The sequence below is a fragment of the Stenella coeruleoalba genome, assembly GCF_951394435.1.
Source record: "Stenella coeruleoalba genome assembly, chromosome: 4".
Taxonomy (NCBI): Eukaryota; Metazoa; Chordata; class Mammalia; order Artiodactyla; family Delphinidae; genus Stenella; species Stenella coeruleoalba.
Genome location: NC_137149.1, coordinates 142,858,075 through 142,882,334, shown reverse-complemented (window position 1 = coordinate 142,882,334; position 24,260 = coordinate 142,858,075). Strand labels below are relative to the sequence as shown.

The 24,260-nt window shown below is 41.5% G+C and overlaps 1 long non-coding RNA gene across 3 annotated transcripts in view; it reads right to left on the bottom strand.

The window, feature by feature from the left end:
* The window catches only part of LOC307185783, a 214,591-nt gene that overhangs the window by 156,561 nt on the left and 33,770 nt on the right, over window positions 1–24,260 (bottom strand). For all 3 annotated transcript variants that reach the window (XR_013828170.1, XR_013828171.1, XR_013828172.1), the window contains one exon: window positions 15,919–16,022. This is a non-coding gene — a long non-coding RNA (uncharacterized lncRNA). The remainder of the gene's footprint in view (window positions 1–15,918; window positions 16,023–24,260) is intronic.

Here is a 24,260-nt window from a genome sequence, read left to right as displayed (position 1 = left end):
AGATGGGTAATGGACCCTGGAGTATGGATATCAGAAGTCACAGGTGCTGATTCTTCCAGTAATAACTGTGAATCCTTGAGGAATTTTAAACGTCTGAACTTCTGTTACTTTATCAATAGAACAGAGTTAATCCCTGCTTTTTTATTCAACATCAACAAACATTAAAAGCCAGTTCTCAGGAAATTTACATTCTAGAAAGGAGTGAGAGGGAGAGCGAGAGATTTTATAAACATAAAAATAAATAAGAAAATATCAATGAGTGATAAGTTCTAGAAGAAGAGTTAACATAGGATGATGTGATAATGTTTGGACAATGACTTTTGATTGAATGGTTAAGGAGAGACCCTCTGAGGAGATGACATTCACACTGAAATCTGAATTACGGGCAGGCAGATATCTGGGATGAGACTCTCGGGATGGAGAGCAGTGAAGGGTCTTAAAGTGGACAGTGCAATGGGGCTGAGGGAGAGCGATAAGAGATCAGCCTGGAGAAGGAGGCAGAAACCAGATCAAGGTTGGCTTTATAAGCTGTGCTATTTGTTCAAGTACAGTGAAAAGCCACTGGAATGTTCCAAAGACGGAAGTGACAAGATCTATTCAATCTATGTCATAGAGTGGTTATAAAGATTAAATGAAGTATTGTGTATGAATCAGTCAGGGTTCCAACAGGACATACTGAGACTGGGTAATCTGAGGAGAGTTCTTAAGAGACCATTTGCCGTGAGTAGGTTTTCAGGAACAAACCAGAAATAGTTCAGTACCCGTGGGCTATTCACAAGGGAGCCCAAAGCCTGAGAGGACTGGCTATCCAAACCCAGAGAAGGTAGTTACATGGAGAATGCCAGCTGAAAAGAGCCTTAACCTTTAGGAAATGGACACAGACAGCCTGCAGCATCACAAAGGGAAGGGGCCACCCTGCATCCCTGCATATCACGGGCCCAACCCAGTCAGGATCCAAAGCAAAGAAGTCCAGGGATGAAGATCCACACAGAGAATGATGAGTAAGGATGGAGAAGCAGCAGAAAGTACCCAGCACTCTCCACTCCTCTTGCCTCTCAGCATCCACTCCGGTCCTTTGCCTAAGTGAAAAGCTTGTGTCCCCAGTCAGCTACCATCCTTTCAAGGTCAATGCAGTCACATCACCACTTGCAACCTAAAATGCTAACCACAAACAGTGCTCTTCGTAAAAGCAGTGGGAGGAAACATGGGGAAAAGAAACAATTATTACAAGGCAAAGGTGTTACCATCTCTGCTTCTGTAACTGGTCACTAAGCCTACATTTTTAACATAGGGACTTTCTTCCAATCCCCATTCCATGTGTTCCTTATTTTCTTAAAACACGTTGCTTGAATACGTTCTTAACCTCATCACTTGAGTCAAAACTTTAGTCCTATGGGAGCTGGGTCCTTTGGCGGTCCTGTCGTTATGGTGTTGCCACGGTTTTCTATTGCCAAGGGCCACAGGGTAATAGACTCCTAAGTAGCTAAGAGTCCCACTTGGGTTCCAGAAATTGTTCTCCTCACCCTGCACTGTAGAGCAGTAACTCAGTTTCCCCTTGATCAACAGAATCATCACCCCAAACAGTACAATAACCTCTTCTCCGTCTATTGCTTCAGTAGCCTAAAATGACCAGTGGGCAGGCTCATTTCTAATCCAATGGAACTATTATTGAATTCCTTAATGGACGCATTTCTCCCTCCAGTACTATAAACCCATTGAGACCAAGCTTGCATGGATGGGAAGACAAAATTCCCCCAATTATATATTTGGTATAATAATTGGAAAGTCCATTCTCACTTCCAGTTCCTGGATACATGGATACATGGAGGATGGTACCTTATATTGGCCTTGGTTGAAGGTGTACACGGAATCTTGTACACAGCATCCTGTCCTTACAGGATTTTACTCCTGATGGTGCCAAAAGCAAGCCTTCAGATGCCATCCCACAATTCCAGGAGAATGACATGAACACCATGAATGGTATCATATTGAGAGCCCAGCAATGGCCTTTGCTACAGGCAGACTGGACACAGCGTTGGTGTCGAACGAATCGGTCTTGATGTGAGGGTACCCCTGTTGGTGAGCCCACACACAGCCTCCATTCCTGCCACCATACCTACTTCATATACTTCCATTGACCAATCATATGAAAGGTTAGGGAAAGAGGCTGACTGACATCCCTAGGAGAGATCATCTTATCCACTTAATTATCAAAAGCACTCATTCACCACTAGGATACCCTTGAACGGACATTTTTACATGGAACACAGATATTCTCCCATCTTTGCTATGCTGAAAGGCCCATCCACATACCTCTCCCTGAGACCTTATCCCTAGTTTTCCTATATTTTTCTTCCCAAAGCCTTAACCGCTGGGCTATCCAGTTTATGTAAATCCGTTCTGCAGCCTATCTCACCTTCCGTACTAAGTGACGACCAGAGGACTGCTCCAAGTTCTGCCCACTGAGAGTATTTTCTTTCATCGCTGTCTTTCAGTGCCACCCCTAAGTGAGGCTGTATGTGGCAACCATCCGTTTCTGTTTGATGCCCACAGACTATCCGTTCAGAAACCAAGCTCATCCTTTTTCTTCTCCCTTTGGCCGGTCATAAAGGATTCCCCCATCAGATGGTAGGTATAGTCTGAGGGAATGGCAGGAAAGAGTTAAGAGCGGCAACGACGGGAGTCGAAGCCATTCGTTCACGCCATTTCTTGGTGCCTTCTGACTTCCTCTGGCCCTGTCTCACACAGACCATTTTCATTTTTTATCGGAATGGTCTGCACATGTCTACATCTATGGTGCAACGGTTTACATAACACCCAGTTCATAATGAGCATTTGGGGTCATGTGTTCACTTATATTCAAAGATCAGGTGTTCAGTCTTTACCATGCCCAGTAGCAAGTTAAAAGATGTTTTTCAAGCGGAGCATAGTTGTCAGAAGAGGTCAAGTTTTCCAAACTCTAAGGGTCTGCACTGAGCTTGAAAGAAGCTCTATACATCTCTGTCCAAAACAAATGCTTAACACCGTCAGGTCTAACAGGTCACAGGTGCGAGCGGCACAGACTTGCCGAGGAACCTTCCTTGCTTTTCTTACTCCAAGCTCATAACTGGCAGCATTACAGGTTTTCCAACAAGTGTGAGGACCACCTAGCATCTCCTTATGTGGCATATGCAGCCTCCCAGTTCCAGAGAGGTTCACAAAATGTGCCTGTTCTTTGCAGTGGGCCAAGCAAAGCACAGAGACTCATATCTCAATCGAGAAGGGATATCCCAATACATCCAAGATGACTGGATATCTAGAAACTCTGCCTATGTGACAGGTCCTTGAAATCAGCAGGGCTTTTCACCCTCCCTCTGACACATGTCTGTCTTGTGAAGGCATGTAGGTGCTTGGTATTTCCTGTTCACTAGGTCCAATGAGCATAATTTCATCAACCTAATGCACTAGCATAATGGGCTATAAAGTATCAAGATGATCAAGTTCCCCCGAACCACATTATAAGAGGACTGAGGTGGGCTGACATAGATTAGATAGCCCTTAGGCACGTCAGTATTCTGCTATCCCTGCTACTAGAAAGCAAACTACACCTTATGAATTTAGCTGATAAAAATGCCAAGAAAGCATGTACTAGGTCAATAGCTATACACCAGGCAGGGGGCTATGTTTATTTCCTGCTCCAGTGAAGATACCTCATTCAGAACTGCAACTGCAATTGCATTACCATATTATTACATCTGTGATAATCTACAGCCATAGATAAACGGTAAAATATAAAACAAGGGCTTCCCTGGTGGCGCAGTGGTTGGGAGTCCACCTGCCGATGCAGGGGACACGGGTTCGTGCCCTGGTCCGGGAGGATCCCACATGCCGCGGAGGGGCTGGGCCCGTGAGCCATGGCCCCTGAGCCTGCGCGTCCGGAGCCTGTGCTCCGCAACGGGAGAGGCTACAGCGGTGAGGCGCCCGCGTACCGCAAAAAAAAAAAAAAAAAAAAAAAAAAACTTAATGAATTGCCCCCACTGCTAAATGGACTCACTAGCAAAAGAACGAAAGAATTATTTCAAACAGAAATAATACCTGGCCTCTCTTTTATGAATGCTGAGATCTCTTGCCCCGGGAGGTGTTAATACATTGTGGAGTTCAAGCACAGAGTAGGAAGAAAGTAAATTGCCCAATTAGTGGTTGGTGGGGACCTTGGGCTTTGAAGTCAGAGGGAGGTCTGATCTCACCCCAGGAGACAGTTGGATTCCTCGAGTTAAAGGATGGTTAAGTGGCGGTTTCCATAAGAAGCAGAATTCTATATTCTATCCAGGGCAGCACCCTCGGAAACTGCCAGACCTCTGAATGGAGTGGCAGCATGGATCTGGAATTAAGTCCCTCTCACCTTCACGTCATGCAGTGAAGGTGCTGACGGCCAAGTTCAGCACAGGGGAGCCAGGAATTTCCCATCTGAGAATGATGATAAGAGCTCAGACCGGTAGCACCTCCGTGGTGACTATGATGGACCCAAACCAGAGGCCAGGTCTTGTGTAATCCCAAGAGACATGAAAAAAAAAGGTCCATGAAAAATGATTGGATTTGGATGTCCCATTATTCTGTCAACCTGCAGCTGAGACAGATTGTACTTATTCAGTAAGAAGAGTCTTAAAGGTATTTTGTTCTGGAGTCTGTATTTACAAAGCACGTTGATGCCTTGATATAAAAATACTCGGAAAGCAGACGCCTAGCCATATTCCCACGATGTGTGCAAACCCTTGGATAATGCAGAAGTGAGTTTATAACAAAGGGACCACCCTTTGTTTCCCTCTCCGTAAGTCTGTCACTCTTGCTTTCATGCTGCTTCCTCTGAAGTCTTTTCATAATAGTCTTAACAGTCATGTCAACATACCACTTTTTAGACATTGTTTAAGAGGCACTACTATTGGAAGACTGTATTCAGAGGAGAGGTTGTTGCCCTGCCCCTCACATCCCTTGGATAGAAAGTCAATAAAATCTTATTTTAACAAGAACTAAAACTAAAATATTTCATAGAATATTTTCACAAGGAATATTTCTTAAATCACCCTTGCTATAAAAATACTGCAGCTCACTCCATCAGGTCTTAATTAAAGGCAGACTTCTCCACACACTTTGAGGAGTAATTTGCCCAAGGTCTGCAGCTTTCTACATTATTCTAGCTCCAGCACAAAGAAAGCATTCTCCACTTCCCTCTTCCCAGTTGCATAATGGCTAAAAAACTAGTAAGACAATTGTTTTCAGCCCGAAGCTGGAAACTGTGTTTTATTGAATTATAAAAACACCCAAGCATTACATCTTTTTGACAAAGTCAACAGTTCCTCTCTAGTTAGCAAAACAAATGGCACCTTATTTAACTCAATAGACGTTACACTTGAAATCCACCTGCCTGTTCACACTTTCTTCTTAGGGTTTGAAATTATGCAAATCCCTAGAGAATTTTTCTTGTTCCGGAAAAATGAAAACTTAAGCATACAAAAAACTGCAGAATCACCCCCAAAATAATTCTATATGAAGTATTTTTTAAATTCTACTGCAAGATACTCATGGGACTCCAAGAACATTTAAATCGTGGCCATAAACATCTCAAGAACCATGGCCTTCCACAAAGAAGAAAAAAAGAAAAATCAGCATCAATGTCATTGCATTATCATTGCTGGGATGCTCAGAGGTTTAAAGGGAAAAGAGAAGACTCAAAATGTCCCCTAAAAGCTTCTGTAAACACACTTTTATAATTTAATCCCATTTGTTCTCACTTTTCTACTTGTGGCCTAATAATGATATAATAGGATCTGGATACATCATTCATCAAAGTAACAGGTAAATGTTTTTTCATGAACATGACCTCACACATGGTACAGCAAGAGCTCACCACTTTCTGAGTCTATGAGCGTCAAGATTTTTTAATTTAACTATTAGAATATTATACTCTGGTGTCTTCTATAGATCATGAGTGTTCAAAACACCTGGAAATGGTGTTCTCTAGGATGTTTTCCAGAAAAGCTGAAGGTCCAGTCCTAGATACCTCTAAGAGGAGTTTGCTGGTTAAGATGTACATTTACAGCTTTTGCAAGGAGTCAATAGTCCACGTTTCCTGGGACACCACTGCGTTAGAGCTGCAATAAGCAAGTCTAAGAAGGTGATTTCTCCCAGGATCCATAGTCAGTGTTTTAAAGTTTCCTTTCTTTCCTTCAGCCAAAATTTGAGAAATTTTATACGCCCTTAAATGTTGCAAATGAAAAAGTACCACTAAAAACAGCACAATGGGAAGCATTGGAAAAGACTTTACTAAAAGGAAGTCAAATAATGTTATGGGTTGGGGAAAGCTGGTCTGTATAGGCCACCTACTTGAGCCAGAACAGCATTCTTTTGAGCAAGAGCTGTTACTTTCTTCAGAATCACGTCTGTGTGGTTCTAATAACAGACACATGTGATCCATCCTAGTTCCACACTGGCAAAGCAGGTTTGAACTAAACAAAAAGATGCCCACCTGTATGTGCCTCCCATCTAATACAACTGATTTCATCAAATCAAAAGCTGAAGGGAGCGCAAGTGAAACCAAGCCCAGTACTCGAACAATGTCATGGAACAGGTAGTGTCAGAAAATCTAGTAAAATAGATCAAAGACATCCTCTTTCTCTTCTCAAACTCACTACCATGGCCGTAAAAAAGCCAAAGCTTGTAAATTCAGAGAGAGAAAACAGAACAGGAAACAACGGTGGACCAAAGATGCCGACGCACTGGAAGAAGGGCAGTAGAAGGAGTGGTGGTGACCGGAACAGCGGATGCGGGAGTGGCATCCCCAGGAGGAAGTGTGACACTCCTGACGAAGATGAGAGGGGCCCAGGAGCTGAAGCATTAGCTATTGATGGTGGGACTAAGGTGTGAGGCTGACACCAGAAGACCCGCTGAAAGTCTGTATTGGAAGGACCAGGTAACTTCCTCCACTTTGTTGATCAGGGCAAGCAGCCCTCCTTTCCCCTCCATCCACACTGCACTGCATTGACCAAAGGTATATTCCCTGGAGGCGTTCAATCAGAAAGGCTTCAGGTTTGGAAACGTTGGCTAGAATGAGTATGGAGAGACTTGGGGCTGGAAATGAGATTAAGTGAAGTCTGCATAGAAAATTGTAGGACTTCATTGCCTTCTCCCCTTCCCTGGCCCTGATTTCAAATGCTGGGACCCAGAAATATATCTACCATGTAGGCGAGTAAAGGACTCCTTTCTGGAGAAATTAACCAGCCATAAAGAAAAGAGCTAGAGTCATAGACACGAAGAAGTGTCCTAATCAAAAAGGCAGTTCAACCCCCGAGTCAAGCTCCAGGAATAACAGCTGTTAGAAAACAAGCCCTGCCCAAAGACGGAGAATGTCCCATCAGAGAGGGAGTAAAAGAATGGTGAAGAGCTCAGACTCCGGAGACAACTATCTAGATCCAAATCCAAGCTTCCCATCTGCCTGCTGGCCTTGTGCTAATATTTAACGTCCCTGTGCCTCTGTTTCTTCATCTGTAAAATGGAGACAATAATGGTTTCTTCCTTATGGTTATTGCTGTTGAGATACGTATTAGTTGGGCACCCACAGACTGGGTGGCTTAAACCAGCGGTCCCCAACCTTTCCGGCACCAGGGACAGGTTTCATGGAAGCCAGTATTTCCACGGGGGCGGGGGGCGTGGGGGAGGATGGCTCAGGCGGTGATGCGAGCGATGGGGGAGCAGCAGATGACGCTTCACTCGCTCGCCCGCAGCTCACCTCCTGCTGCGCGGCCCGGGTCTGGTCCAGGCTTGGGGACCCCGGGTTTAAACAACAGAAACGTATTGTTTCACAGTTCTGGAGAATAGAAGTCCAAGGTCAAGGTTTCAGCAGGGTTGATTGCCTCTGAGGCCTCTCTTCTTAGCTTGGAGATGGCCACCTTCTCTCTGTGTCCTCACATGGTCTTCCCTTTATCTGTGTCCATGTCTTAATCACCTCTTCTTATAAAGACTCCAGGGCTTCCCTGGTGGCACAGTGGTTGAGAGTCCGCCTGCCGATGCAGGGGACACGGGTTCGTGCCCCAGTCTGGGAGGATCCCACATGCCGCGGAGCGGCTGGGCCCGTGAGCCATGGCCGCTGAGCCTGTGCGTCTGGAGCCTGTGCTCCGCAACGGGAGAGGCCACAGCAGTGAGAGGCCCGCGTACCGCAAAATAAACAACAAAAAACGATTCCAGTCCTATTGGATTAGGGGTCTACTCAAATGCCCTCATTTCAACTTAGTCACCTCTTCAAATACAGTCACACTCTATGACCCGTATCACCCATAGAGCAAGTACTGCTACTGTTTCGTTGGGGTTTTTTTGCGGTACACGGGCCTCCTGCTGCTGTGGCCTCTCCCGTTGCGGAGCACAGGCTCCGGACGCGCAGGCTCAGCGGCCATGGCTCACGGGCCCAGCCGCTCCGCGGCATGTGGGATCTTCCCGGACCGGGGCACGAACCCCTGTCCCCTGCATCGGCAGGCGGACTCTCAACCACTGCGCCGCCAGGGAAGCCCACCGGGACCGTTTTTAAGCTAGCTTTTCTCCTCAGAAGGGGGTGATTATTTATTATATTTCTATTATATGAAGAGTTTGAAGCCTATATGCTATTTGCTGCTGAATATTTTTAAATCTTCAAAAATTAATAACTCTTACACTAAAGGAGAACTTAAAATGCGAGTCTGAGCATGTCACCAGCCCGCTCAACATCCGTCCGAGGCTTTCCACACAGCTTATCAGTTACACTTAGAAGGGGATGAGTGCTGTGTGTCCTCACCCACACAGCTGCATTCCCCAGTGGTGTGCTGGAAATGTTCAGAAGCATTCTGCCACTTGTATTAGCAAATGTTTAAAGCAGTGGTCAGCAAACATGTATAAAAACATACTCACTGATAAATGTTTTGAGAAAGAAATTAATCAACTTCCTTTTTCTGTCGAACTTTTCTCATGGGGAGTTCTGTTAAAGAACCATGCCAGTGAAAAGAGAAGTGAACTAATATGTCTAGTCCAGTCTACTCTTACCTTTAGGATAATTCGTACAAGAAGAACTACTCTCAGGAAAACATTTTGTTCAGAAAGCACCCTCTCCTCTTATCCAAACTGCCTGAGGTATAAAGATCATCACGCGGATTTTAACACGTTATCCATCTCTACCAGTTCTTTAAGGACGTCAGTGTAAGCAATGAATCACTGTAGCGCTTGATGCCTAGAATTTCTGAAACAAACCCTTCCTTGAATGGCGCATCCCAGCCCTGTGGAGTGGGAACGCCTTTAAGACTTGGGGTTATTTTGTAAAAGAAAAATCAGGACATATCCTTGTTCATGTATTACTTTCAGTGTCTGGGTAATGAGAGCAGTACCTAGGGTAATATTTATGTAAAAGCACAATCAGAGGTAATACTCACATGGGTACCAAGCTGTGGGATGACCCACAGGAGACACGTCATCTCATTAGCACAAGTCTCCCTAATCCTCATCGAAGCAGAATTCATGGAATCCTCACTTGTTTACACTGTCATTATTTTCTCTCTTAAGCTGCATAGCAGACAATTCAAATCCTTGCCATGCCACTTACCGCTGTGCAACCATGGGAAAGTTACTTAGCATTTCTGTGCCTCAATTCTTCCCATCTGTACAATGGGAATAATCATATACTTCTCTCATAGGGTTGTTAGGAGAATTGAAGCATTCAATAAAAATTCACTACTGATTGTGTTTGTGTCTCTCTTTCCCACCGTGATGACTTAGGGGAAAAAAAGGAATTCAGAAGAACCAAATAACACTCACCAAGCATTTACCTTAGAGACCTATAACACAATCATTTCTTATAGAAAGGTAGTTCCAAAAATCCCAGTTCTGGTGACATTTTAACTGGGCCCTAACGATGCACGCTTAGAAATGCATAAAGGACAATACCAGCACAATCAAAGGCTTTGTTCTTAAACCCCCCTTCAACCTGTCTATGTTTATTTCCTTTGGACCCTAACCATTATGTTTTATTCTCTCGCCTCTCCTACTGGGCTTTTCATCTTGATTCACCTTTTGAACTACCTCTTGGCTCATGAATGTTGCATTTCTTTCCCAAAACTTTCACTAGCTTGTGGCTTCCTGGAATGGTGTCTCATTATTTACTGTCATCCTTTGGTACTGACCCAGAACGCTTTCCCTTCAGGGCTTCCCACCAACTGCTGTGCCCCTCCTCCTGCTGTGTAGGGCTCTGACTGGCATGACTTTCTTCTCTCCCTGCCAAAACCAGGAGGGGACAGCCACGACTGCCAATATGTAAACGAATGTCAACCAGCATGGGAAAGTAAAATGCAAAATTAATAAGGATAATCTTAGCAGATTATGCTTTGGAGATAATTCCCCCAAATATTCTTTTTAATTTTTAAAAAGGGGCAAGAGGAACATAAACTTGGATAGACCTTACAGTATCCAAATATTGAAGACAAGACTAAGAGTGTTGAGAATTCCAGACTCTTGTGAATCCGCTATTCTTGTGCAGTGTAAACAGCAGAGACAGTAGGACGTGGCAGACACAGATTAAATTCAGATTCTGTCGCTAAATAGCATAAGACTGAGACTTTGACCTATTACCTCTCATCTGCATAATATGTTTAATAATATCAACCTCACAGGAATGTTGTAAAGATTAAAGACAATATAGATCAATTGGCCAATAAAGATTTCTTGAGAGATGAGTGCTGAGAGTGCCTTTGAATTAACAAGGAAGTCTTGGCACTTCCCTGATGGCCCAGTGGCTAAGACTCTACGCTCCCAATGCAGGGGGCCCGGGTTCAGTCCCTGGTCAGGGAACTAGATCCCACACGCCAAAACTAAAGATCCTGCATGTGGTAACAAAGATCCCATGTGCCACAACTAAGACCCGATGCAGCCAAATAAATAAATAAATATTTTTAAAAAGAAAAGAAAAGGAAGTCTCTAAAAGAGTGGAATTGAAGCAGGAGCTGTCAGGAGAGACTGGGGATGGGGAGGTATGGTGACTTGGGTATTACTTTGGCTTATTGATGGTGGATAACAGTTATGCAATGGATAACCTTTTGTTTAAAAAAATTCCTGAGACCTATGTATTAGCAGCTGAGAAGGTATTTCCTTTTCTCTCTGAGTTAATTTTTACAACTTCTTTTTATAACATAAATGAATAAATTCAAGAGAAAATATATGAGCTGGAAGAAGGAAAAACCAAGCGTCTCAGCCAACTCTGTCCCATCCAGTGGTCCCGAGGGAACTTCGGGACAAGGAGAATAAATCATGTTTGTCCCTCATATGTACAAAAACTGATGGAGTCCTGACATGGAACCTATTTGTATTGGATGAGAAACCATACTATTAAAACTTTCACCTGAGCTAGAAAAAGTGAAGTCTGAATGTAGATATCATTTTGCTTCAAACATACAGCCAGGTTTTGAATGGAAAACAAAGTTGCTCTGCTTTAGAAAAGGAACTGAAATTTGGGGATTGGAAACTGCCAGTGGAACAGAAAAGAAAGGACTTGGGAAACAGTATGGACTTAATTGTGTCCCCCTCCCTCCAAATTTATACGTTGAAGCCTTAAACCCTCAGAATGTGACTGCATTTGAAGATAGATCTTTAAAGAGATAATTAAGTTAAAATGAAGCTGTTAGGGTAGACATTAATCTGTTCTGACTGGTGTCCGTATAAGAAGAGGAGATTAAGACACAGAAGAGACACCAGGGATGCATGTACAGAGGAAAGGCCATGCTAGGACACAGGGACAAGACGGCCATTTGCAAGCCAAGGAGAGAGGCCTCAGGAGAAATCAAACCTGGAAGCACCTTGATCTTGGACTTCCAGACTCCAGAACTGAGAGATAATAAATTCCTGTAGGTTAAGCTCTCTAGTCTGTGGTATTTTGTTATGGCAGCCTGAGCAAACTAATATGAGAGAATATAGGGAAAGGACAGGAGAGGGAGGGTATGGCTATGACCAGAAGTGAAGGCAGCAAGCCAAAGGAGAGACAGCCAGTAAGGAATGGTGGATGGATGACCAATGGAGGCCATGGTAGAAAAATGATGACTCGTTAAATTTTAACTTTTGGCTTGCAGTCAGTAATAATGTAATTCCACTGTACAACTTCAAAGCTTCAGTGTGGTCTGCTAAATACAAATATGCCTTGTGTTATTGATACTTTGGTCAATGAAGGAATGGGGGCAGAGTTCAGAATGGAGAAAAGTGATTTAGAAAAAGGACTGCAGTTTCGAGAATCAAGAGAGAGGTAAAAACTAAAAACTGAGCAGATCCAGATATCGGAACAAGAGGAGACAATGGAGATTTGATGACATCCAAACAGCTGCTCCTGGAGTTGCTGGCATAACCAGACAGTACTGAATGAACGCCCTGTGAGAAGGTAGGTTTCCACCCTTAAGGGCCCAGAGGCATTGTGGAGTGCCTAGAAAGTGAATCTTAAGTAGGTATGAAAAAAGGAAAATGTCTAATAGGTAGTTACCATTTGGCATATTACTTTACACAGAATCTCATATTAACCCAAGACAGTTACATAGACCCACTGAGACTGAGCTCAGATTCCTTCTGAAAGGTTCCAATGAAGTAAATAGTCAACATTGTGCCACTATAGCATTGGCAGAAAACAGGCGCTTAGGTGATGTGTGTTGCATCTCTGCTCCTAAATTTAATAGCAAGTAGCCCTGATTAGACTAGCGTCTCAACACTCATCTTTGTCGTGACAGATTGCCACATAATCGATAATAAATATCCTAGTACACTGATGTGAAAGATAGTGAAAAGAATGCAAATGGACTGAAAAGATTCTTGCACATTCTAAATGTTTCAGTACCTCTAAAGCACACACAATTAGATAACTGTCTCGTCTAACACGCAAAACAGTACTGTGGAACAGACTACTAATTTTACACTTTCTTTCTCCAGCCAGCTAAAGAAGGATTTCTACATAACAGGAATAGAATTTTCTACCTAATGACCAGTTTTTTTTTTTTGGTTTTTTTTTTTGGCCGTGCCAGGCTGCATGTGGGACCAGGGATTGAACCCGTGTCCCCTGCATTGGAAACGTGGAGTCTTAACCACTGGACTGCCAGGGAACTCCCTAGTGACCAGTTTCAGAAGAAGAAAATTTTTATTATTGAGTTTTGCCTTTAGTAATTACTATCCTAAACAACCGACTTTGGGGGGCTCAAGTACTGCTCTTGTTATAATTGTAGTCTTGGTCAGTTTCAGTTAGGTTTTCCAGGGTAATTCCTAATTTGTAAGATTGGGATTTGGATTGCACAATTTTTGTCAAGTCAGCAAAATGTACACATATGTTGTGGTGAAGGTTTCATCTTCCTAAGGCTACGCTTACGGGCAGGAAAAAAACAAAGTTCGCCAACAAATAACCTGTCATTATCACTTGGTCGTAGAATTTCCTAGACTTCTGTTTTACTACTTAAACAAGAAGTTAAAGAGACAAGAGTTTTCTTCACAAACTTCACATATTTGAAAAAAACAATTGCATAAATTAGAACCCAAAATAACTGCTTGATACCTTCTTGCTTAGCTCCAAGTTACTTTCCAAATTATTATACCTTATAACAGGGAGCAAATTCCTTTACAAAAGAGTGTGCTACCCATGATTTTCTAAAACGACAGCTGAATTTGAAGATAAGGATTATGATAATGGCACTATGAACACAATCCACTATTTTAATATATTTATCATTACACGACGTTATGTTGTACATTTATTTGTTAAGTTTGTAGTAGTTAGCCTTGACATTAGAATTCAAACTCTTGGAAAGCCCAGCTTTGCACGGTCCACTGCAGTTTTGTTAACGGAATGAATGAATTCCTGACAGTTACTAGTATATGTTTAGGTATCACATTTCTTTTGTTCTAGAAAAATAATTAAATTAATTGCCCCATAAAATTAAGATACAAAATAAAATATTTCTCTCACTTCATGACTGTAAACTTTAACAGAATTAATCAAGAGATATTTCGTGACCACTTTGGGTAGTACATTACTCACTTACGGCTTTTCCCTCTAGTTTTGGTTTTCCATGATTTTCAAATACAAAGGCAAAAAATAGAAGACGTAGTAATAAAGATGCTTGGCAAGGTCATACTTCCCTCAAGATGACGAGATAACAAAAGGATACATTTTTCAAAAATAAGTGATTATCTTGTCTTGAACTTTAAGTATATTTTTTAATGGAAATGCATTCATAAACTTCCATATACCTTATGAACAAAACCAAAGTTTAAGTAGAAATATCTTTAACTGACAATTATCTTTTTACGTTTCAGGCTTTCTAGTGATTAAGAAATCATTTCTGTATTATCTGCATTGGACAGAGCATGCTAAATAATATGGCTAAATCTACTGTGTCTAGTCAAGCAATACATTCCAGAAAAAAATGATTTTTAAAAACATTCTGACCAATTAAATTAGATGTAGTGGTCAGGCTCTCTTCTTCTTTTCTTTTTTTGGGGGGGGGTGTCAGGGGATGTTGCTATGGCCAATGGTTTGGCTGGGTGATCAGGGACTCGGAAGAAACATGATTGGGAAATTGGGAACAAAGAAATTCGGAGAAGAGGTATGTGGATAGATTTACCAGAATAGCCAAAGATCATGAAGGTGTTTGTGTCCTACGTGAATGCTCACCAAAGGGTGACGCCAGCAGAGGAGGATTATAATAATCAATAGGATATAGGATAACTTGTTCTGTGGACACCAGTCAGCCTCTTTCCCCAGCCATCACTGAAGTCACCCAGTGGGCTCATGAGCGAAGTGGCCATGGTGGCAGGGGTGGAGGTTATGCATGGGCTCAGCAACACAGACAGCCCCTCAACAAGGCCCACCTGAGTGGCCACAGCCACTCAGCAGACACCAGCACTGAGCTCCCTCATGGTCATGGTGCCATTCCCCCCGGGTGACCAGCCAGCTACCCGGCGTCTGGTTGATTACACTGGAACATTTCCATCATGGAAGGGGCAGTGTTTCGTCCTTGCTAGAATAGACACTTATTCCTGATATGGATTTGCCTTCCCTAAGGCTCTCTTCTTCTGTGAACGTTCACTGAGTTCCAGTCAGACTGGGCTACAGCCTCATACTGACCTCATACACACCCCAGGTCTTTTCTTTTCTTGGAGCCTTTGTGCATGGTGTTCTGTCTCTCTGGACCATTCTTTTCTCTGCTTTTATAGCCAATTCCTGCTCATTCTTTAGATCCCAGCTTATACATCATCTCCTCAAAGAGGCCTTTCTTGACCACACCATCAAAATAACTTATTTGATATTACCACATCTTTTTATTTGGATTCATTTTTTGTATTATTTTTTCCCTTTTCTCCCACTCTCATCCAACTGAGAGGGAGAAGAGATGTTAATTACCATAAAAAAGAGCAAATTTAAAGCTCTATGGTACGTGAGGACATAGTGAAAAGTTGCCATCTATGATCCAGGAAGTGGCCTTCACCAGACACCAAATCTGCTGGTGCCCTGATCTTGGACTAACCAGCTTCTAACCAGTTTACTTATAAACTTACTGTTTATAAGTAAAAAAATAAAATAAAATAAAACTCAAAAAAAAAAGGCTCTATGGTAATTTAGAGGAGAGAAATACTACTACTTTGAGGATGACCTAGAAAAATTGTGCAGGAGACATGCCGTTCCTTGCACATAGCGGGAGAGATGGCATTCCTTCGTGTCTAGGTGTCTCATGCAACCAGTGTGAACATCCAGGACAAAGGGAATAGCTGTCCCATTCGAGTCCAGCTTCCTCTCCTCTATTGTGATATTGCTGCCTATTTATCAAACCTCACTGCCTTCACTATGTTCATTTTTCTTTCCTCTGTTCACGAACTAGTGATTGAAAAGAAGTTGTGAATAATCACATTTACCTTAGCTGCTCTGAGGTTTCATCCTTCTGAGTGTTTGCAAAATGGCACAGAGTCTCATCGTAGGAGGCGGTCCAGGAGCAGTGGTGTGGTAGCAATTCCACAGGCTATGTGAATAAAACCAGGAGAAAGACAGTGAGCTGGGCTTTGGAGCCCCCCCGACCCATCTCCCCTCTAGCCCAGGCACATAACGACTGTTCACCCTCACTGCTCTTACTTACAAACATGTGCTCTCATTTCTAGACTATAAATGTTGTTCTGCCGTCATCTTTAATGAATCTTCTGTGCTACTACTGCACACTTGAGAAGGTGAGAGCATTAAACTAGTCAAAAGCCATAGGTGTTTCCAAATTCTAGGGAGGAGGGATTGGGGTCAAAACATTTGCCTCAACATGGATGGACTTCAAGGGTATTATGCTGAGTGAAATATGTCAGGCAGAGAAAGACAAACTGTATGGTATCACTTATATGTGGAATCTAAACAATACACCCAACTAGTGAGTAAAACAAAAAAGAAGCAGACTCACAGAGAACAAACTAGTGGTTACCAGTGCGGAGAGGGAAGCGGGGGGGGAACAATAAATGGGTAAGGGATTCAAAAAAGGGAGTTATTATGGGATTAGAGGAAATCATGTACGTGAAACTTTAAAAATTGTAAAGCACTATAGAGTTTTAAAATAAATAGATAAAAAATTTTTAAAAAACATTGATGGTTGAGGTAAGTGAGGCTGTTGTTAGTAAAATAAAACAGAAAGTGGGAAAAAATGGCCTGCCTGCTACCTAAAGTGCCACAGGTAGGTAGATCAATGGGTTCACTGTGAAGAAGTACTACTCAACGCTTATGAGCTCAAAATCACAGATACATTGGGTGGGCCAAAAGATGCCTTCGTTTTTAAGTAAAAATAAAAGACACATTTTTCATTTTCACCAAGAACTTTATTGAACAATGTATTCACCCTCTTGTTCCACTATCTTCTGCCATTTTTCAGGCAACTTCATAATTCCATCTTCCCAGAACTTTTTATCTGTTTGAGCAAAGAACTGTTCCAGGTGCCTTTTACAGTCTTCCAGGGAATTGAAATTTTTTCCATTAAGAGAATTTTGTAAAGACCAGAATCGATGGAAATCCAAAGGTGCAATGCCTGGTGAATACGGTGGATGAATCAGAACTTCCCAGCCAAGCTGTAACAGTTTTTGCCTGGTCATCAAAGACACATGCGTCTTGCAGTATCCTGATGGAAGATTATGCATTTTCTATTGACTAATTCCGGACGCTTTTCGTCGAGTGGTACTTTCAGTTGGTCTAATTGGGAGCAGTACTTGTTGGAATTAATTTTTTGGTTTTCCGGAAGCTCATAATAGAGTCCTCCCCTTCCAATCCCACCATCTACACAATATCACCTTCTTTGGATGAAGACCGGCCTTTGGTGTGGTTGGTGTGTCATTTCGCTTGCCCCACGATATCTTCTGTTCCACATTATTGTACAGTATCCGCTTTTTATCGCCTGTCACAATTTGTTTTAAAAATGGAATTTTTCATTACGTTTAAGTAGACAATCGCATGCAAAAATATGGTCAAGAGTTTTCTTTCGCTTAACTTATGTGGAACCCAAACATCAAAGCAAGTAACATAACCAAGCTGGTGCAAATGATTTTCAGCACTTGATTCGGATATTTTGAGTATGTTGGCTATCTGCCACATGGTATAACGTTGATTGTTCTCAATTAATGTCTCGATTTGATGGCTATCAACTTCAACTGGTCTACCTGAACATGGAGCATCGTCCAGCAAGAAATCTCCAGCACGAAACTTCATAAAACATTTTTGACACGTTCGATCAGTCAGAACACCTTCTCCATACACTGCACAAATCTTTTTTTGCATTTCAGTTGTGTTTTTGCCTTCTTGAAATAATAAAGCATAATATGCCGAAAATGTTGCTTTTTTCTTCCATCTTCAATATTAAAATGGCTACACAAAGATTCATCAATTTTGATGTCTTTTTTTTTAATGCACACTGATATGACAGCTGTCACATACAATCTAACAAAATTGTTTTGAATGAAGTTAAAGACAACTAAGTGCTACTAGAGCCATCTTATGGGAAAAAAATGAATGAAATTTTTGGCTAACCCAATACTTCCCATCTTTTCCTAGAAGATTCATAGGGCCATCCCACACTGGCTTGTAAACTTGTTTCAGTCAGATGAGTTGGGAACACCAGCTTATTTGAGCCAGCAAGTATTAACTTTGCTCTAGAGGGGAAATTTATGATCGTAAATTTCCCGAAAGCATGTGCATGGCTATTTACACGTTCCTAAACTTGAATGCGTTTACAGTGACATTTAGCTATTTTCTATTAAGTCTTTCATTTCCAGAGTTCTCATATGGGAAATCCTACATGGACCCGATCCACCATTAAAGTCACTCTAGCAGGACTTGGTCAGAACCTGCTACAAAATTGGTGTCTCAACCATGACAGTGATGGAATCCATGTCCACTCAAAATACAGCTGGCAGCCTTCATTGCTGGGTTGATATTTGTTAATATGAAGATTGGGACCTACACCCATCTCAAGGAAGGAAGACAGAGGGAGAAAGGAAAGAGGAGAAGGAGGGAAAGAGAGAGAAAGTTTCTATCAATTGTTTTCTATCGAAACACTTTTTTCAAGTTTCATGTACACTTCTCATAGAAAAGGTGATGTTGCCCAATTAAGACATGTGCTGTTTCCCTAAACAGTTCATAATTTTCCATCTGTAAAAAAATGTCATTTGACTTAAGTGAGCTAAAATTCTCAAGAAACAGAGGGAACCTCAGCTGAATGTGAATCACAGTTTCAGACCTACTATTTCCCAATATACTGTCCAGCTGAATGTGGTGACTTTATTTTGCTGCAAATTCCCCAATCCCAGTTATTCTGCTTTCTCTGCTACTATAACATACAGTCACTTTTCTCTTCAATATGTATGTGCAGAAAGAAATTTCATTTTTCAATGTTTTAAATGTTTTTCTATTGCTGCCTATTCGTCAAATCTCCCAACTGTCAATATAGTATTTTTTCGTCTCCTTTGGCTTGTAAGATAGAAATTATAAACCAGCTGATTTCCTACATCTAATATGGTATATAACTTTATGCATGTATCTAAAGAGTATTTTCCATACTTTGAATTTAACAGAGCTCTAAAGTCACAGGTATCATTTCTGAGCGATAATAGTATTTAACTTTTATTGAGTGTTAACTGAATTCCAGGTGCTGGTCTAAGTTGTATGTGTATGCACATGTTTAATCCTCACTACAGCGTTCTGAAGGAGGTGCTGTTTCTGTCCCTATTTTACAAAGGAAGCCCAGAGAGGTTAACTAGCTTGTTCAAGATGCCTCAGCTAGGAAGTGATCAAAGCAGGCTAACGGCAAAACCCTTGCTCTTAAGGATAACGGTACACTGTACAGCAATAACGCCTTGGGACTTTTAAGAAAGGTGCTTATATTTGATTCCAGAAAGCAGTGAGCCCATCTGTGACTTCCATAAATTCTAGTTCTAGGTTTGACTTGCCTAGCAGGTCAGCTAATAAGGCCCTTAGCTCACAAGATGGAAGGTAAATTTTCTGGAGTAGGGAGTTTTACACCTACACAAACCAAGGCGATATGCTGGCCCCTCACCTCCATCAGGTTTGTGCCACTGCTGCCTATCTGTCAAGCTCACTGCTTTCACTATGACAGATTTTTCCTTCCCTTTGCTGGCAAACAAAGAGTTCACTGAGAGGTGGTGATTATTAGTATTTACAATAGCTATCGCAAACATCGTTTCCTATATGCCTATAGCTTATGATTTCATGCAAATATCTGAAATGTGTTAACGAACTACAGCGTTATGAATAACATTTCTGAGAAAATAGATTTTTTAATCCCCCTTTAATCAAAGCTATTGCCTTTATGTCCGAGAGGACAGTTACATTATCTGATTCCATGTCATCTTCCTTCCTTCCCATCTTCCCCTTATCTCTAAACTCCTTTTTTTCCCCATTTCATTCTGCCTTTCTTTATTCTCTTTTCCTGTACAGATTCATTTTAAGAATTATTGACCTAGAAATGATGGCCTCTCCCCTCCACTAAAAAAAACAAAAAAAAAAAGGAAATTGTCTGTGTTCCTGGAGAAAATAACAGAAAACTTGGTTTGAGGCAAAGGGCAGGTTCATGCTCTACTAGCCAAACATTCTTAGGAATCGTCTGCTCTGGAAGACCCTGAGCAGCCTCTGATCTTTGAAAAAGAGAAAGCGTTAGTGCTAAAGGAACAGTTGCTCATTTGTTTATTTGAAACACCCTGAAGACGATGTCAAGGAGAAAGAAACACGGATCTTTGATTTTCTGATATTCTCCTAAAACTTTCCATGTTCCCTGTATCGAGCAAGGTCTATCCAGAAAACCAGAAACCAGTACACATAACAGGAAGATTTCAACACAGGGAATTGATACCATGGAAGATGGAAGTTCTGAGATGCCATATAGGCTCCATGAGACAACACCATCGGGGCCACTGCCCTCCCAAAACCAGAGAAGAGAGTGGGAATGGTACGAGAGCCCAGGGCCTGGGGCCACCAGGGGAAGGCTGAGGCCAAAAGGAGGGCACAGGCACTGTCAGAGATGCTGCCTGACGCAGGGAGAGAGAAGGAGAAATCCCAGGCTGCCCCCTTCTTCCTGCCTGCCCATCTCCTGTCAGCACCATCTATTGACTGAAACGGGCCGAAGGCGGGCGGAGTGGGGGCTTGGGAGCGCAGCCTACGGGGCCATTCCCTCTGATCCAGAGCTGAGCCCAGCGGATGAGAGGACTGGAGCTGACAGCAATCAGGACAAGGATGGCACACTCCCATTCGCTCCTCCTCTTTTCCCCACCAGAGAGCTGTTATTCAATCTAGAAGAGTGCAACTTTAGAACTCATGCAGTAATTGGTCGGCCATCCAATTATGTTACATCATCGAGATAAACTTCAAGGAATAATGTGTTTAAAACAGCAAAAAAAAAAAAAAAAAATCTACTAAATCAATGTACAAAGGATCTTGACACAAAGCTCCGTCTCCAGGACGTTTATTGAAATTTAGCTGCAGGCTAGTTCCTTGCTGAGTTTTGCTTTTCTGTTTTCCTGGAATATAGTCATGAAGTCAAATCTGGCTAACTTAGGCCAGTAAATCACATTCTCCAAAATTACATTACTTCTTTATACTTCCATGGAGAGATTTCAGCGACTCTTTCAGATGAGTAGAAAAGATGATGAAGACTCAGAAAATAATGCAAGGTTTGGACTCTTTAAAACTTTTTTTAATTTCTCAATTTTCAGAAAAATATTCTAGTCTTAAGCATTCATTATAGCTTATAATTTAAAAAACCTTAAGGTATGTTAAAAATGACCCCAAAACACTAAATTCAAATTTAACTGGACTTCCTATATTTTCCTTTGCTAAATCAGGTAACCCCATCACAGGATTAAATACAGATTTCTGTTTTATCATGGTTTTAAAAATGGCTTAATTACCAGACATACTGAGTAGAGATGGCCACCCAATAAGATTAGCCAGGAATCAACAGACAAACTAATATCTATCATTCTTATAAATAATTTTAATAAGTTTTCTGAACTTATTTAGTTTAGTGTTTATTTTAAACAATTTACTTTAGAAATAAACAAATCATCCAATAAATAAATAGGAAAAAAAACTGTGACATTTAGGAAAACTATGTTTTGAGTCCTGATCCTATGATTAAGTGAACATACGCCATTGGAAAGCCATTTATCCTCTATAACTTTATAAAATGATCCTAGCTCCTTTTTTTGGAAGAAAACAAAGACCTAGATTAAACTATGAAAGCTCCTTTATGCCCATTCCTCTCTCACTCCCTTCCATAGAAGTAATCACTGCTATAGTATGAATATTTTTGCCCTCTCAAAATTCGTATGTTGAAACTTAATCCCCAGTATGTAGGTATTAGGAGATAGGGTCTTTGGGAGGTGCTTAGGTCATAAGGGTGGATCACTTGCAAATGGTACTGGAGACCCGAGAAAGCTCCCTCGCCCCTTCTGCTATGCAAAGACACAGCACAAAGATGGCCATCTATGAACAAGGAAGTGGGCTCTCACCAGACATCTAATGTGCAGCTGCCTGGTCTTGGACTTCCCAGCCTCCAGAACTATGAGAAATAAATGTTTGTTGTTTATATGCCACCCAGTCTATGGTATTCTGTTATAGCACCTTGAACAAAGACACTAATCATTGATCTGTATCATGCCCACCATTTTGTATGCATTTATAGACATACATGTATTTATGGACATGTCATTTTTTATTCAGAAAAATGAAATCATATTTCACACATTATACTGAGACTTTCATTTACGTCTTGAATGTCTAAAATTATTTATTTAATTTTACTAAATATAGATAATACACACAGTGGTGACAAGCAGACTCTAAAACAGCCTCTCTATGATCCCCAATTTCTGGTACTCAGGCCCTCGAGTAATTCCCTACCCTTGAGCGTGGGATGGTCTAACAACTTGTATTAACAAACAGAAGAAGGCAAAGGTAATTGGATGTCCCACAGAAGAGTAGGACGTAAAATTCTGACTTGCATTTTACTAGCAGACTCCTCCCACTGCCTTCTCAGTTGGCATGTTTTGATGAAGCAAGTTGTCATGTTAGAGAGGAACAAAGGCCTCCAGCCAATAAACAACTAGGAACTGAGGCTCTCTGTCCAACAGTCCTCAAGGAGCTGAATCCTACCAACAATCATGTAAGCCTGGAAGTAGATCCTTCCACAATCCAGTCTTCAGCTGAGACTCCAGCCTTGGCCAACACATCAGTTACAGCTCTGTGAAGACTCTTCACACAAGGGACCCAGCAAAGCCATGCCTGGTTACCTGACCTACAGAAACTCTGAGATAATAAATGTGTGTTATTTTAAGTTTCTAAATTTGTGGTGATAGTGCTACACAGTAATCGGTAACTAATGCACACATGATACAAAATTTAAAAGCTATAAAATTTATTTCTGTGAAAATTTAAGTCTCCTTCCCATCCTTGTCTCTAGCCAATCAGATCCCCTTCCCAGAGGCAAACACCATTACAAGCATCAATTCATATGAGCAATCTGAAAGCACTTTAAATGTTTAAAAGACATTAATAAAGGTAGTACGATCATTATTCATACTAAAATTCCAAGATTTACAAAAGATACTAAGATTTTGAGTTAGCAGAAGATGAGAACAACAGGTATCGTTACATAATTATCTCACAAGGGACTATATGGAAAGGGCAGGAAAAGTGACAGGTATCAGATGAGCACATGGCAGAAATTCCAAGTACTTTCACAAGATTGTGTCTAATGAGCTATTGCTCATAAGCAGAGAGTTCCAAAGATCATTAAACACAACCTTAATACCACTGATTCAGTGTCCTATGCTGACTGTAAAGCAAGGCGTTATCAGGATGAGTGAAAACAAACTAGAAAGCATTGTACTGCATGGTTCAAAGCCAGGTCCCTGTATCTGACACCACACGTGGAATACCGTTCATCAGACCACAAAATGGCTTGATGTAGCCAGAAATGACAGTGTTGGAACTAGGGTGAGAGACTGACTTACATGCTTGAGTTAAAGAATAGGTTAAAAAAGGAAAGAGCTTTCATCTGGAACAGGAGTGAGCCCTTTTCTGTAAAGGGCCAGATGGTAAATATTTTAAGCTTTGCACACCAGATGGTCTCTTTCCCAGATACTCAACTCTACTGTCGCAGCACTAAAGCAGCCACAGACACTACATAAATAAGTGGGCGTGGCCATGTTCCAATAAGATTGTATTTACAAAAGTAAGTAGTGGATTTGACCCAAGAGCTTGTTGACCCCTGATCTAGAAGGGTAAATCAAAGGATGAGTACAGCTGAAGTCTTTCAGTTTGGCACCTGACTAAAAACTTAGATACCAAGAAAAAAAATCTCCTAGCTCATGCCAATTCCCATGCTGCTTTCTGAATACACTGATTTGACTATCATTGAAGATATCTTTATTTGTTTATTTTTATCTTTTTATCCAAGTATAGTTAATTTACAATGCTATGTAGTTTCTGGTGTACAGCAAAGTGGGTCAGTTATATTTATATTTATATATTCTTTTTCAGATTCTTTTCTTTTACAGGTTATTACAAGATATTGAATATAGCTCCCTGTGCTATACAGTAGGTCCTTGTTGTTTATCTATTTTTATATAGTCATGTGTATCTGTTAATCCCAAATTCCTAATTTATCCCTCCCCTCTCTTCCCCTTTGGTGACCATAACTTTGTTTCCTATGTCTGTGAGTCTG